This window comes from Bubalus kerabau, chromosome 2, assembly GCF_029407905.1.
Source record: "Bubalus kerabau isolate K-KA32 ecotype Philippines breed swamp buffalo chromosome 2, PCC_UOA_SB_1v2, whole genome shotgun sequence".
Lineage (NCBI taxonomy): Eukaryota > Metazoa > Chordata > Mammalia > Artiodactyla > Bovidae > Bubalus > Bubalus kerabau.
Window position 1 is genome coordinate 132,607,825 of NC_073625.1, and position 11,171 is coordinate 132,618,995.

Here is an 11,171-nt window from a genome sequence, read left to right on the forward strand (position 1 = left end):
TGACAATATATAGCCTTGATGTACACCTTTCCCAATTTTGAACCAGTTCGTTGTTCCATGTCTGGTTCTAACTGTTGCTTCTTGACCTGAATACAGGTTTCGCAAACTGGTAAACATAAGTAAATGTTTCTGTGAGCTGCTCTAGTAAATTAATAAAACTTGAGGAAGAGGCTGTTGGAATCTCCAATTTACAGGCTGATCTGAAGCACAGCTGACAACCTAGACTTGGGGACTGGCATCTGAAGTGAGGGCAGACTTGTGGCACTGAGTCTTTAACCTATGGGATCTGATGCTATCTCCAGGTAGTGTCAGAATTGAGTTAAATTTGCAGGACGTGCAGTCCTTATTCACTTAGAATTGGAGAATTGTTGGTGTTGGAAAAAACATCTGAGAGAGTAACATGTTTTACGAAAAAATCTATCAGCATTTAAATGTCAATCATATCTTTAAATGAATAAATCAGGTCCATTGGGTTGCAAAAGTGAAAGTGAAGTTGCTCACTCATGTCCAACTCCTATTGACCCCATGGACTATAGCCTACCAGGCTCCTCCACCCGTGGGATTTTCCAGGCAAGAATACTGGAGTGGGTTGCTGTTTCCTTCTCCAGGAAATCTTCCCGACCCAGGGATTGAACCTGGGTCTCCTGCATTGTAGGCAGACGCTTTACCATCTGAGCCACCAGGGAAGTCCCTGGGGTTGCAAAGACTTGGACAAAATTTAGAGACTGAACAATAGCAATGCATCTTTAAAATACTTTCACAGTCACATCTATACTTGTGTTTATACTGGGCACAATAGCTTAGCCAACTTGACAGATAAAATTAACCATTATAATCTCTGACCTTTAGACTCCCTTTTAAAGGGCTCACCTGATTAGGTTAGGCCCACCCAGGATAATCTTTTTTTTATTAATTTTGACGTCAATTTCTTCAAAACCTTAACTGCATCTTCAAAACTTTACCTTTGCCATATTCTATTGGTTAGCAGCAAGTTATTGGTTCAACCCACACAAAAGCATGGACAACCAGGGAACAAGAATTATGAAGGCCATCTTAGAATTCTGCCTGTGTGTGTGTGTGTGTGTGTGTATGTATGCTCAGTCGTGTCTGACTCTTTTTTGACCCTATGGACTGTGGCCTGCCAGGCTCCTCTATCCTTGGGATTTCCCAGGCAAGAATATTGAAGTGGGTTGTCATTTCCTTCTCCAGGAGATCTTCCCAATCCAGAGATTGAACCCATGTCTGTTGCATCTCCTGCATTGGCAGGCAGATTCTTTACTACTAGCACCACCCGGGAAGCTCCTAATTCTGCCTGCTGCTGCTGCTGCTGCTAAGTCTTTTCAGTCGTGTCCGACTCTGTGCGACCCCAGAGACAGCAGCCCACCAGGCTTCCCCGTCCCTGGGATTCTCCAGGCAAGAACACTGGAGTGGGTTGCCATTTCCTTCTCCAATGTATGAAAGTGAAAAGTGAAAGTGAAGTCGCTCAGTCATCCCGACTCTTAGCGACCCCATGGACTGCAGCCTACCAGGCTCCTCTGTCCATGGATTTTCCAGGCAAGAGTACTGGAGTGGGGTGCCATTGCCTTCTCCGAATGCTGCCTACTACGAAGTAAAGAGAGCAGAACCTAGTGGTGACTCTCAGAATCTGTGAAGCAGTTTTTACAAGCCAACCTCTCTCCAGACTATTTCTCTCATTTATTCATTCATTCATTTATCCATTCATTCATGTGCAAGAAAACCAAGCACATAGTAAACAGTATTGACTGCTGTCATTTTTATTTTTTATGGTTTAAACAATTATTGATAGTATATGCCCAGTGCTAGGTCTAATATATACCACGTACTCAACAAATGATTGTGATGGTGTCAGATAATCAACAAACCATTGCAAGTTTAGAAGTAGGGACATCACTTACCTTTGGGTTTTAGAAAGAGAATTTTTATCAGTAAAGAGGAAGATTTAAAAATCATAGTACAGAAGGCAGAAACCAGTTAAGTCTATTGCAAGCATAGAGGAGAGATAAGTAGAGCCTGAACTAAGTCAATGAAAGTGGAGAAAAAGAGATAGAACTGAGATATTTAAAATGTTGAAGAAATGGAAACTAGTGGCTAGAGATGATGAGCAATAAGCAGAAACTCAGGATAAACTTACTTAGATATTTGGATACATAATTATGCCATTAATTTAAAACATAAGGGAAGATCCCTGAGGGAGATAAGAAGTTCTGTTGGAGAAATAATTGCTTTGGAGGGGTCTTCAAATATTCAGTGAAGATTTTAGTAGAAGTCTACAGTAGAGATTAAGTTTCAGGAGACTCCAGTGAATATTTAGCATTTAAGGAAAGCTGATGAGATTTCCTAGGTAAGGTTTTTAAGACAAATTTTAATAAGAATAAATGCAATTTATCAATGGGACTATTTGGGAAAAGAGGTTATAGACCACAGGAGAATATATTATCCTATTAATATAGACTAAACAATGCAATGCAGGAGACACAGGAGATGAGGGTTCAACCCCTGGGTCAGGAAGATCCCCTGGAGAAGGAAAATGGCAACCCTTTCTGGTATTCTTGCCAAAAATATCCCATGGACAGAGGACCCTGGTGGGTTACAGTCCATGGGGTCACAAAGAATCAGACACAACTGAGCGACTAAGTAGCAGCAAGTATTTAATAATAATATCAATGAAATAGGAAACGAAGTGTCTGACTAATATAAACTAGACATAGATTCCCCTACAGCAATGATTTATTTCTGCTTCTGCACTTTAGCAGGCTTAGTATTCAAAATATTATGGGTGGGCTCTAAATATGAATGAATGCATTCGATAGGACAGGGCTTCCCCGGTGGCTGAAGCAGTAAAGAATCCACCTGCAATGCAGGACACACAGGTTTGATTCCTGGTTCTGGGAAGATCCCTTGGAGAAGGAAATGGCAACCCACTCCGGTATTCTTAATCGGGAAATCCCGTGGACACCAGAGCCTGGTGGGCTACAGTCCATAAGGTTGCAGAGTGGGACAAGACTGAGCATGCTCACACGTAAGCCATGCAACAGAAATAATAACAATAAATACCTAATCTATGTAACAACATGGAAAATGCTTAACAAGATATGAATAAAAACTAAAGTAGGATGTAAAAGTTGATCTGCACAGTGATTACAACTATGTAAAACATGCACAAATAGATAAGAATAAAATGAGCTTAAACAAATGAAAAAAGTTTGTTAGGGTGATTGAAATGTTGCTTTTTTCTCTGCATTTAATTGGAGTTAGATTCATTCCCTGGTGGCTCACATGGTAAAGAATTCACCTGCAGTGTGGGAGACTTGGGTTCGATTCCTGGGTTGGGAAGATCCTCTGGAGAAGGGAACTGGCTACCCACTCCAGTATTCTGGCCTGGAGGATTCCATGGACAGAGGAGCCTGGCAGGCCACAGTTCATGGGGTCGCAAGGAGTCGGACACAATGAGTGACTTTAACTTTCACTTTACTTTCTATAAGTAAACTAAAAGCATATAGGAAAAGAAGGCAAGAGAACTCTCCATGCAGGCCCAATTCTATTGTGATGTCAATTCACCTCTCTGAGGGAGTGCTGCTGTGCTGAAACCCAAAAAAGTTGATTCCAGATTTAATCAGGTAGAAAGAAGACAGTAGTAAAGGGGACAATATACTAGTCAGAGAAAAAAAGATTGTGTGAAGGCCCCAAGGGCAGAATGACTGGAGCATAGAGTTACAGGGAAGATGTGGCAAGACATGAACTTTGCTAGAGATCCCAAGCAAACAACCAAGGGCTTTAAATTTTATATGAAGGAAAATGGGAACCTATTAAAGGTAGAATAAACAAAGATGTGGCTCACACAAGACTAGAAGCTCAGGCTAGAGAGCACACAGTTTCATCAAAATGTATTACTATATGATGTTCCACATTCATTTTATATTTTCCTATAGCCCTGTCTAAGAGTAACAATAATTTTCCAAAATGTTTTTTGATTCATTGTTTGTCCCCAGATTTAGCCAATGACAACCTCTTCAAGTGGGCTTGTGAGTTCTTTTAGTATGGCTCATCAATGTTTGAGCAAAATGTACTTTCTTGCACAAGTTGTTCTAGGTTCACTTTATGCTTTCCAGTGGTGGTAGAGTCAGCTATTTCTCCAAGGAACCCTGGCTCCTTTTATTAGGGAATTGCATTTAAAAACTGAGGTCTGGGTGGTAAAAATATATCTTATCATTTTATTTATTTCAGTTCAGTTCAGCTGCTCAGTCATATCCAACTCTTTCCGATCCCATGGGCTGCAGCACGCCAGGCTTCCCTGTCCATTGCCAACTCCCAGAGCTTGCTCAAACTCATGTCCATTGTGTAGGTGATGCCATCCAACCATCTCATCCTCTGTCGTCCACGTATCCTCCTGCCTTCAGTCTTCCCCAGAGTCAGGGTCTTTTTCATGAGTCAGTTCTTCACATCAGGTGGCCAAAGTATTGGAGTTTCAGCTTCAGCATCAGTCCTTCCAGAGAATATTCAGGATTATTTCCTTTAGGATTGACTGGTTTGATCTCCTTGCAGTCCAAGGGACTCTCAAGAGTCTTCTCCAATACCAGAGTTCAAAAACATCAATTCTTTGGCACATAGCTTTCTTTCTTTCTTATAAAAAAAAAAATAAGTATGTTTGGAGGCATTGCATGGGCTGTGGGATCTTATTTCCACAACCAGTGGTTGAACTCGTACCTCTTGCAGTGAAAGCACAGAGTCTTTAACACTAGGCTGCCACAGGATTTCCAAATTCCTTTAAAATACGAAATTTCATCAAAGATAGTTTTAGAGACTAAACTTGTTTTTAATACTGCAGGATTTTATTCTTAGGTATAAAAGATGAGCTAGGATGCTATGGACTCCAAAAAGTTTCTTTTTCGGCTTTGGTAGTTCTGAAAACTAGAAGTTAGCTTGTTGTAAACACGGACTTGAACTTAGACTTTCATTGTAGCTTAGTATTGTAGCAAAGACTTTGAGAAACACATGCAATTATTTGTATCAACTTTAACCTATTTTCCCATAACTATTAAAGAAGAAAAACACAACTACCTTCTAACAGTGTGCTTCCCTCCCATCAACACAGGCTAAAGTTTCTTAACATTTAAATAAATCCTTCTTAGTACAAAGTACTTTAGTCTATTCCTTATTACTTTGTTTTACCGTTTTAAAAATGTTAATAATGATCTGGTGAATTGATTCTATGATCTGACAATGAATCAGATACTGAGCAATTTTTTAGAAGTACAAAATGCCCATGATGATTTCAAATAATTGAGTTTCATATTTAAAATATTGATTCTAACAGTAATACTCTTCTTGAGTTTATTAATAATGGCTGAGCACTCATTACATGCCAGACACTATACTCAGCACCTTTATGTATATTGCTTCATTCAATTCTCTCATTAGCCCTTAGAGGTGGCAATTATTATTTTTCATTTTAAAAAACAGAAAACTACAGCTCAGAGATGTTAATTAAAACCATCTAACAAAATGAAGGATCAAGTTAGACTTTAAAATCAGTCTTTCTGATTCTAAAGTTTATGCCCTTAACTGCTGTATTACAACATCTTAGTAGTATTAGCAAGCCAATTAAGGTGGAATGTGCATAAGAGTTAGATGATAAGAGTTGCCTAAAGAAGATGGTGATGGAAGTCAGCTTATGAGCAGAAAAATGATGTGATAACTTGAGGTTAAAATAGGAATCTAAACTTGAGAACCCTATCTTGTCTATTGACCTTCTGAACATTCTTCCACTTTTCTTAATCACCACTGGTGCTACCAGACCTCAGACTTTCAGTCCTGGACTCTCCTCTTAACACATAGGATACCTTCTCTTTCTTTTTAAAAATTATATAGCCTCTCTTTTAAAAAAAATTGATTAATTTTATTTTTGGCTGTGCTGGTCTTTGTTGCTGCTCTCAGGCTTTCTCTAGTTGTGGTTAGTGGGGGTTACCCTTTAATGTGGTGCACAGGCTTCTCATTGCTGTGGCTTCTTTTGTTGAGGAGCATGGGCTCTAGGGTGCACGGGCTTCAGCAGTTGTGGCACATGGGCTTAGTTGCCCTGCAGCATGTTAAATCTTCCCGGACCAGGGATCAAAACCATGTGCCTTGCATTGGCAGGCAGATTCTTAACCACTGGACCGCCAAGGAAGCCCAGTTATCTCCTCTTAAACTTTTCTTTTTGCCAAGATTTTATCTAATTTGAAGAATCAATTAGTTCTCAAGGAATTTTAGAAAATTGCTGTGCTCCACTTCCACCTATAATCATTTCCCCTTTCCTGTGGACAACTGCTTTTAATTTTTTAGCTTATTATTTTGCCATCTTTTATATTTCTAAATCATATGCAGGCATTATCTTTTGACTTCTCTCTGTTGAAGAGGAGGCCTTGGGTCTCATCTTTTTCCTGCCTCACCTATAACATGCATCCTTTCTGTTGTTTTTCCTTCAGTTTAATCTTGTTGAAATTTAGCTTATATCAATTATCTATTTATCTACTCATATATTCAGAGCTGAGACACAAGATAACGAAGATTTAAGGATGACTTTATACTTTTCCTAGAGTTCAATTTTTTAAATTTAATATTCTGACTACTTATCAGCAATTCAATTCCAAAGTCTCTCCCAGAGATGCTTTTACCTTCTCTAAACTAGACTGATTATACTCTTCGCCAGATACACAGCTATCATTCTGAGATCTCCCTTCATCAACATCCTGGGGATTCATTTCACCTCTCTTCTGTATTAGTGCTCCTTGTTTACCTCAATTGCTTCCTCAGAAAGGATGCAAGGAAGTAAATATTTCTATGACTTAAAGTATTTTTATTCTGCATCATAGCTGATGACAGTTTGGCTGGCTATAAAATTCTAAATTGGAAATCATTTGCTTTCAGACATTTGAAGTGCATTGCTCAAGTATCTGTTTCCAATGCTGCTACTGAAAAGTCTAAAGAAACCCTAACCCCCTATCTTTTGTGTGGGGTCATTCTTTTAACTGGAGAAGGGAATGGAAAACCACTTCAGTATTCTTACCTTGAGAATCCCATGAAGAGTACGAAAAGGCAAAAAGAAGGACACTGAAAGATGAACTCCCCAGGTCAGTAGGTCCCAATATGCTACTGGAGATTGGTGGAGAAATAACTCCAGAAAGAATGAAGGTATGGAGCCAAAGCAAAAACAATACCCAGTTGTGGATATGACTGGTGACAGAAGCAAGGTCTGATGCTGTAAGAGCAATATTGCATAGGAACACGAAATGTTAGGTCCGTGAATCAGGGCAAATTGGATGTGATCAAACAGGAGACGGCAAGAGTGAATGTTGACATTCTAGGAATCAGTGAACTAAGATGGGCTGGAATAGGTGAATTTAACTCAGATTACCATTATATCTACTACTGTGGGCAGGAGTCCCTTAGACGAAATGGAGTAGCCATCATGGTCAACAAAAGAGTCCAAAATGCAGTACTTGGGTGCAATCTCAAAAACGACAGAATGATCTCTGTTCGTTTCCAAGGCAAACCATTCAATATCACGGTAATCCAAGTCTATGCCCCTACCAGTAACACCAAAGAAGCTGAAGTTGAATGGTTCTATGAAGACTTACAAGACCTTTTAGAACTAACACCCAAAAAAGATGTCCTTTTCATTATAGAGGACTGGAATGCAAAAGTAGGAAGTCAAGAAATACCTGGAGTAACAGGCAAATTTGACCTTGGATACAGAATGAAGCAGGGCAAAGGCTAATAGAGTTTGCCAAGAGAACGCACTGGTCATAGCAAACACCCTTATCCAACAACACAAGAGAAGACTCTATACATGGACATCACGAGATGGTCAACACCGAAATCAGATTGATTATATTCTTTGCAGGCAAAAATGGAGAAGCTCTATACAATCAGCAAAAAGAAGACCAGGAGCTGACTGTGACTCAGATCATGAACTCCTTATTGCCCAATTCAGACTTAAATTGAAGAAAGTGGGGAAAATCACTAGACCCTTCAGGTATGACCTAAATCAAATTCCTTATGATTATACAGTGGAAGTGAGAAATAGATTTAAGGGACTGGATGTGACAGACAGATTGCCTGATGAACTATGGACCGAGGTTCGTGTTACAGTACAGGAGACAAGGATAAAGACCATCCCCAAGAAAAAGAAATGCAAAAAAGCAAAATACCTGTCTGAGGAGGCCTTACAAATAGCTGTGAAAAGAAGAGAAGCGAACGCAAAGGAAAAAAGGAAAGATATACCCGTTTGAATGCAGAGTTCCAAAGAAGAGCAAGGAGAGATAAGAAAGCCTTCCTCAGTGATCAATGCAAAGAAATAGAGGAAAAGAATTCAATAGGAAAGACTAGAGAACTCTTCAAGAAAATTAGAGCTACCAAGGGACCATTTCATGCAAAGACGGGCTCAATAAAGAAAAGAAATGATATAGACCTAATAGAAGCAGAAGATATTAAGAAGAGATGGCAAGAATACACAGAACTATACAAAAAAGATCTTCATGACCCATGTAATCATGGTGGTGTGATCACTCACCTAGAGCCAGACATCCTGGAATGTGAAGTCAAGTGGGCTTTAGGAAGTATCACTACAAACAAAGCTAAGTGGAGTTGATGGAATTCCAGTTGAGCTATTTGAAATCCTAAAAGATAATGCTGTGAAAGTGCTGAACTCAATATGCCAGCAAATTTGGAAAATACAGCAGTGGTCACAGGACTGGAAAAGTCCAATCCCAAAGAAAGGCAATGCCAAAGAATGTTCAAACTACCACACAATTGTACTCATCTCACATGCTAGCAAAGTAATGCTCAAAACTCTCCAAGCCAGGCTTCAGCAACACGTGAACCATGAACTTCTAGACGGTCAAGCTGGTTTTAGAACAGGCAGAGGAACCAGAGATCAAATTGCCAACATCTGCTGGATCATGGAAAAAGAAAGAGAGTTCCAGAAAAACATCTATTTCTGCCTTATTGACTATGCCAAAGCCTTGACTGTATGGATCACAATAAACTGGAAAATTCTGAGAGAGATGGGAATACCAAACCCCCTGACCTGCCTCTTGAGAAACCTATATGCAGGTCAGGAAGCAACAGTTAGAACTGGACATGGAACAACAGACTGGTTCCAAATAGGAAAAGGAGTACGTCAAGGCTGTATATTGTCACCCTGCTTCTTTAACTTATATGCAGAGTACATCATGAGAAACACTGGGCTGGAGGAAGCACAAGCTGGAATCAAGATTGCCAGGAGAAATATCAATAACCTCAGATATGCAGATGACACCACACTTATGGCAGAAAGTGAAGAACTAAAGAGCCTCTTGATGAAAGTTAAAAAGGAGAGTGAAAAAGTTGGCTTAAAGCTCAACATTCAGAAAACGAGGAACATGGCATCTGGTCCCATTACTTCATGGAAGATAGATGGGAAAACAGTGAAAACAGTGTCAGACTTTATTTTTTTGGGCTCCAAAATCACTGCAGATGGTGACTGCAGCCATGAAATTAAAAGACGCTTACTCCTTGGAAGGAAACTTATGACCAACCTGCTGCTGCTGCTGCTGCTGCTAAGTTGTTTCATTTGTGTCCGACTCTGTGTGACCCCATAGATGGCAGCCCACCAGACTCCCCCATCCCTGGGATTCTCCAGGCAAGAACACTGGAGTGGGTTGCCATTTCCTTCTCCAATGCATGAGAGTGAAAAGTGAAAGTGAAGTCGCTCAGTCGTGTCTGACTCCCAGCGACCCCATGGACTGCAGCCTACCAGGCTCCTCTGTCCATGGGATTTTCCAGGCAAGAGTACTGGAGTGGGGTGCCATTGCCTTCTCCGATGACCAACCTAGACAGCATATTAAAAAACAGAGACATTACTTTGTCAACAAAGGTCCATCTAGTCAATGCTCTGGTTTTTCTAGTAGTTATGTATGGATGTGAGGATTGAACTATAAAGAAAGCTGAGCACCTAAGAATTGATGCTTTTGAACTGTGGTGTTGGAGAAGACTCTTGAGAGTCCCTTGGACTGCAAGGACATCCAACCAGTGCATCCTAAAGGAGATCAGTCCTGAGTGTTCATTGGAAGGACTGATGTTGAAGCTGAAACTCCAATACCTTGGCCACCTGATGCGAAGAGCTGACTTATTTGAAAAGACCCTGATATTGGGAAATATTGAGGGCAGGAGGAGAAGGGGACAACAGAGGATGAGATGGTTAGATGCATCGCCGACTCAATGGACATGAGTTTGGGTAAACTCCGGGAGTTGGTGATGGACAGCGAGGCCTGGTCTGCTGTGGTTCATGGGGTCGCAAAGAGTCAGACATGACTGAGCGACTGAACTTAACTAATTCTTTTAACTATTTTTGTCTCAAATATTCTGGAATTTCATGATGATGTATTTTGATGTGACTCTATTTATATCTATGGATGCACAGAAGGTATTGTGTGTCTTTCTTTTTAGGTCATGTTCCTGAATTAATTCATGACACTTTCTCTCCCTTTTCTCTGTTCTTGCTCTTAGAATTAATAGAATGCTTACTATTTGGATGTGGTATCTCCTAAACTGATATTCTAATTCTCTTATCTTTTGTCTCCTAGTGCACATTCCTTAATATTTTTGCTCTATTTTCTGGAAGATTTCTCCAACTTCTCTATTGTGTTTTTCATTTTTATTATCATACTTTTCAATTTCAGAGGCTCTTTCTAATTTTCTAAAATAAATAAATTATATAATTGCCTTAGCCCATTTGTGGTATAATAAAATATTACAGACTGAGTGGCTTATAAGAAACAAATTTATTTCTCACTGTTCTGGAAGCTAGGGTGTCCAAGACCATGGTGCTGATGAATTTGGTGTCTGGTGAGGGCCCACTTTCTCATAGACAACTGTTTTTTCACTGTAAGCTCTTGTGGGGGGAAGGGCATGGAATCATTCTGGGACCTCTTTTATAACAGCATTAATCCCATTCATGAGGGCTTAGTTCTCAGGATCTAGTCATTCCCCAAGGCATGTATGCAATGTATGTAATATAGTATATATATGTTTTTACATTCTTCAGATAAATATACATATATATGCAAACATAAACATTTCTGTTATGTTTGGCCATATTAATATATTATTAAGTAATGATCTTTTGTAAGTTT

General features: G+C 39.8%; 1 non-coding gene across 1 annotated transcript; it reads right to left on the reverse strand.

Moving 5' to 3' along the window:
- Positions 1–614: 614 nt before the first annotated feature.
- Positions 615–686, reverse strand: TRNAC-ACA (transfer RNA cysteine (anticodon ACA)). The gene has a single exon. It is a non-coding gene; the product is annotated as a tRNA-Cys (tRNA).
- Positions 687–11,171: the final 10,485 nt, after the last annotated feature.